Genomic DNA, 6,255 nt, shown 5'->3' with positions numbered 1-6,255 from the left:
AAATGAGAGAAACGAGTATGACTTGATGTTATACCTAATTTTATAAGTAGTTTATTATATTTGATTTTCATTTCTTATTTTTCATAATAGAGTGATATATTATTTATTTTTTATTAAGAAAATTTCTTTATATAGAAGAAATATAAAAGCATAAATAGAGTTATAGTTACCATGATTAAAGAGATTTGAGCTGATATTCAACTCAACTCATGCACTATAATTAGTGAAAAAATAATTGATCTAATTAAGGGTTAATCAAATAAATATAGAGATATCATTTAAAACTAAACAAACAATTACTTTCCATTCAACATGTTTTAGACCTATTTTAATTTTCTAGATGGTAAATTTTTTCAATCCAATAAACCCTTATCAAATACTGAATTCGACTAATCTAATCATAAAATATTCACCTTAGGTTGATTCGAGTTGTTCGAGTAGTTTAATAAAAATAAATTGATAATTTGTTTTTAAACACCGATTTAGATGACTTGGTTCTTCGAGTAACTATTTTAACACTCTATTACGCATAAAACAATTTTTAAAAAACAAAAACAAGATGGCAAATTTACAAAGTTCCAAGTTATATTTTTCTACTGGGCTAATATTCTATGTAAATCCAACCATTTCATTTACCACCCAAATTTTGACCCTTTAAATAATAATAATAATAGTAAAAAATTTCTTTCCTATTTTTTATTCATAAATTATCCTATAAAATCATTTGTCCCCTAATCTAAAAATCATAAACTCAATGTAATTTTTCTCTTCTTTCTCTTTCAATTTCATTTTCTTTTTCTTTGTTTTCTTTGTATTGATCTTGTGGGCTTGGCTTGTTCTTCTCCTCACCTTCTTGGTTCGTCCATCCGATTTATAGCAGGTTTGGCTATTTCGCTTCCGTTCCATTATTCTTGTATTTTAGGATTATGCTTCAAAAAAATTATACAATTCAAATTAATCCCGACCAAAAAGAATTTTTAATTATATATCATAATAGGGGTGAAAATGCATAAATGTGATTATCCAAGAGCTCACCATCTTGGCTCCAGTCACCGTACCCAACACCGACGAAATCAATCCAGATTCCCTTCTTCTTCTCCTTTAAAACCTTAGGGTTCTTTTCTTCCTCAATCCCTCTTCGTAATTCTCCATTCAATTTATCAGATTCTTGTTCCAACACTCGAATCGAAGACTGCTAAATTGTCTTCGGTGACGATTGCATTGCCATCAAGAGCGGATGGGACCAATACGGTATCAACTTTGGAATGCCGACCGAGGACCTCGTCATTCACCGCCTCACTTGCATCTCACCAGATTCTGCAGGTATTGCCCTTGGCAGCGAAATGTCCGGCGGAATCCGCAACGTTAGGATCGAAAACGTTACATCAAACAACACCCAATCTGCCGTCAGAATCAAAATCGCTCGCGGACGAGGCGATTTTTTCAAGGACATTTTTGTCCGAAAAAAAATTCTATCCACCATGAATTATGTCTTCTGGATAACTGAAGACTAAATCTCATGCGGATGACAAGTTCGATCCCTCGGCATTGCCATTGATTAAGAACATTAATTACAGAGACGTGGTGGCCGAGAATGTTAATATGTCGGCAAATTTGGCGGGGATTTCAGGAGATCCATTCATGGATATTTGTGTTCCGAATGTGAAGATTGGATTGTCGGCGACGCCTAAAAAGTTGCAGTGGAATTGTACGAACATTGAGGAATTTAGTAGCGATGTGGATCCGCCGCCATGTGCTCTGCTGGCTAAGGCAGCAAAAAGCGGTGGATGTGACTTTTCCGAGGATCAGCTGCCGATTGAGAATGTTCAGTTGAAGTCATGCTCGGTTGAAATTCCTACCTTCTCGTAAAGACTTTGTTTTTCTTTTTTTTTTTTTTTTTTAATTCTATGAAATAAATAATAATGAAAAATTTAATGAAGATATNTTTTTTTTTTTTTTTTTTTAATTCTATGAAATAAATAATAATGAAAAATTTAATGAAGATATAGATAAAATGAGAAGTTTTAAATTTTGAAACTAAGCTATTTCAACTACATTTGTAATATTTCACTTAACAATAACTATTGTAACTCAAAACCATAAAAATAATACTCTAAAATTGAAAAAAAGAGAATATAACTTCTTAAATCCAAATATGTATGGATCCATCGAATTCATATCAATTAATTCAAGAGTGCTTTATTAGCTAGTTTTAATATTTTGAGTACCATTTCATGGTCAAGTTATGCCTCTTTATACACCACTGTAGTGAATGTGGATCAAACCTTGACCTTCAAATCTTCAATCTGACACTATCCCAACTGAGCTATCCCCGCTATTTGCTAATGTGAAAATGCATAAGTAGAGTTATCCCCGCTACAAAGTTTATTTCATTAAGAAATATTTTACAAATGAAACATTTCCTAGATTGCACAGTCAAGTTAGGACTCTCGACACCATTGCGGTGAACATGGATCAAACATATAACACCTTCAAATCTTCAGTCTAACGCTCTCCCAACCAAGCTATCCCCGCTATTTTAACATAATAAAAATGCATAAGTAGAGTTATTTCTTCTATTTAATCACCGCTAATTAGTTGAGTTATGCTTAATTTGAGAATTGATTAAAATCAAAATTAATGTGTAACTTTCTATCAAAGTTTAAATCGCAAATAAATATTCACTAATTAATAGATGAAATAGTCTAATTAAGACTCCGGTTTAAATGCGGTGAATGAGAATCAAACACGTGACCTTTAGATCTTCAATCTAACGCTCTCCCAACTGATCTATCCCCACCATAAGAGAACGGTAAGTGATAAAGCCCAAAGAAGTTTAAAGTTGTTATGTCTTGTGCAACTTAGATTGATTGCTATTATATGGATTGTTATATGGATGTTGTTGTTTGTTGTCATGCCTATTGGTTATAAAATTAATTATTTTGGTATCGCATTTGTCATGTTATGATTTTTGAATGAAATAAATGTGATAAGGGTTACACCCTTTGTGTATCGGGTAACCAGCCACCATTGGTCACATGAGTGATTGATGAAATTTATAAACGTGGTAAGGGTTACACGTTGTGTGTATAGTGTAGCCAACCACTATTGGTCACTAAGCATTGGATGCTGAAAGCTATTCTAGGTGAGTAGATTACATGCTATGTGTTATGAGTAATCAACCACCAAGGTCCCTTCATTTTGATTGATGAAACTATATGATGGTTTGCTTGTCTACCCACAATAGAGAAGTTAATGAGTATTTTCGTAATTACCCTATTTTCAAATGATTTTCAAGTAAGGTTGTAGCATGGGAGTGACTGATGACTCGTGAATGTATAGAGTAAAATGGTGTAAAATTCATAAGAATACATGTAAATATACAATATCACAAATAGTAAATAATAAGTATATTATCCTTTCGATAGAGAACCTCATTTTTTTTTTTTTTTTGTTACTTTTGTTGCAGGAAATTAATTGAGTTTTTGGTCTTATTCAAATGGATTTGGGTGAACTACTAATTAAAAAAATTTGATTGCGAGTATCAATTGTTCCCGAACAACGAAGAACAACTAGAAAAATTAAGGAAGCTTTGGCTAGAACTGTTCAAATAGACAGTTTGTTGAATTTTGTGGCGGATTTTCGCTCATTTTAACTGATTTGCAAACCCACGGCGCACTTTCAAGGGTCATGTAGGGTGATTACTTCCATAATAGTTTTGTAATCTCTAATAACAGGGCTAAAAAAATTATTCATAACACTTCGACTACGTTCATGTATCCTCGCAGTGGAACTAGAGTATTAAAGATAATTCCCTTCTCTCATCTTCTTTCGAACAAGAGAACATTAAGAGAATAACTATGCATATAAAGTGGCCAACTAAGCAAACATGTAAATCATTAGTAACAACTCTTTAATAAAAATAAAATCACACCATCAACATACTCAAACAACATAAAACTCTTCCCCCTCCCCGGTAAGACTTATCTCTCCATACAAAATGATTTCAACGATGGAATCAACATCTTAATCGTGATAGAATAAGAAAAGAGAGGAAATGATTAAGAGTTATCAAGCTTTGTTGGTGTCCTTCAATGGAAGTCACCCTCCTTTGAGCTCTCTCATCCACCTCTTTGTCTTAATCTATCCTTTTTTATTTTCTTTTCATTCTCTTATCAACCGCTACTGAATTAGGGTTCTTCTTCCTTCTTGGTTTTCTATTCTGTTCGGTGGCCCTCTTCTTTTTAGGTAATCTTCCTGATAAGAACACCTTAATCCTCAGCTCAATGATCCAAGCTTTTGTTGAAGTAAGAACCCTTGAATCAAAGAAGAAGGCTAGAATTAGATTACCTCTTTGGATCAAAGATCTAGAACCAAGATTTGGAATCTTGTTCTAAATTGAGTCACTCCACAATAGAACTTGATCAAAGCTTGATTGAATGGCTCATATGCAATCTACCACAAGAATTGCATGAAGTTTTTATAGTATTATTAAAACACCTTATTTCGTATCACATTTTGTGTAATCTTTTTTATATTTTTAGTACAATAATTATACGGCGTAGGAATTGAATCTTCTGTCTTAAAAAAGAGAATGCATATCAATGTTGTGAAACTATGGTCATCTGTGGCATTTGTGAACGGTAATTAATTCTTCTTTAAGAACTAGCCGCTTTTACTTTTTTTTGTTTTTAGGAAGCTAATTAATTCTTCTTTAAAAGGATTCTTGGGCAAGCCCACTTTGTAAGTTAGGTAATCACTAACGTTGAACCTCATGTAGTATATAAAGGAGATGAAAAGGAAGGGAAAGCTCTCTAATTCAAGAGTGCTTGCAACTACGTCAATCTTTCGTTCTTCCAGCCTCAAGTTAGTCATTCTCTACCCCAAGCTGCATGCTCAAGGGAGTTGGCCTCCACTTTAAAAGGGAGGCCTCTTGCTTCATTTCATCCGCCCACTTGAATGGTTCAAAGCTAATTCAAGAATACATTTTTGCTCTATGCTAGCATTTTGTCCAAGAATACATTTTTGCTCTGTTTAAAGACAAGTTTAAATTATTAAGAATTTTATATTATTTTATACTTAAGATTAGTAGGATACATGTTATGATATGATTGATGAAATGATACGTATATGATATGATATGGTATGTTGAAAGACATGTTATGTGCATGATATGACATAACGCGATGTTTGGCATGAATGACACACAATAGATATGTTTTAAAGGCTATGTTATAAAATGATATGTTATAGGAAAATGGAAGGGGTTGTTTTACATAGTTTAATAAAAAAAAAATGTTAGGACCTCATGCATCATTGTATGATACATGCATCGGGGAATTAACCCTTTTGGGATGGGTACGGACACGTATATTACAAAAATAAAAAAGATCATTATGTTTATCATAATGCTACGACGGTCATTATTCCTACTGGGTGTCTGGCAATAGCATTAGAAAAATGTTAGCCTGACCAGAAAATGGGCCCAAGGTGTGTACGAACCCACTGGTGGGTCCATATTTGCTCGTATGGGCCATGTGTAGAGTAGTAAATAAACATTGAATGACCCGCTTAGGATAGTCACCTAAGAGAATATAACTTTTAAATGATAGGTCTTATTCATGATTGCGCGTGTTTGCATCTAACCCAAATAGTTGGGTAATATTTTTTAAAATACTCACATGCTACTTTTATTTTCTAGGTAAAGGCAAGGCACTCCTACACGGTTGACGGTGGTATCGCAATTTTATAAACCATGACACATGCATAAGATGGATAGGATAGTTGTATTTAATTTCATTGACTATAGTTTAGTATAAGGGTATTTATGTTTTATTTTTACTAATGTCTATTTTAATTTTCAGTTGTTTTGTTTTAAAGACTTTTTATTAAACATTAAGCCTATGACAAAGTTTTATGAATATGTTTCAAATGATTATTTTCGCACAAAATGGTTACATTACATATACGGTAACGATTTTAGGTTTATAAAAATCTCCCATTGTGACATTTTGGATGTTGGGCTAAGCATACAAGTGTGCAAACAAGCAAGTTTAGTACTTGAAAGCATGTAAAACGGTGAAATTCGAGCAAGTTTACAAGGAGTTTGAATGGAAGATGTGATGAGGATCAAGCCTAATTTGTTTTCCTTCTTGGCTTAATGTGCTCTCAATCCTTGAATGTCGAGACCTACACACTACCAACACCATTCGAGAAATGAACAAGCTTTAGAGATGTGCCAAAGTGCTAACATTT

General features: G+C 33.2%; 1 pseudogene; it reads left to right on the top strand.

The window, feature by feature from the left end:
* Positions 1 to 821: 821 nt before the first annotated feature.
* On the top strand, positions 822 to 1,869 carry LOC111474717 (annotated as a pseudogene).
* Positions 1,870 to 6,255: the final 4,386 nt, after the last annotated feature.

Source organism: Cucurbita maxima, unplaced genomic scaffold (assembly GCF_002738345.1).
Source record: "Cucurbita maxima cultivar Rimu unplaced genomic scaffold, Cmax_1.0 Cma_Scf00569, whole genome shotgun sequence".
Classification (NCBI taxonomy): Eukaryota; Viridiplantae; Streptophyta; class Magnoliopsida; order Cucurbitales; family Cucurbitaceae; genus Cucurbita; species Cucurbita maxima.
This window is presented reverse-complemented; position numbering and strand designations above follow the sequence as displayed.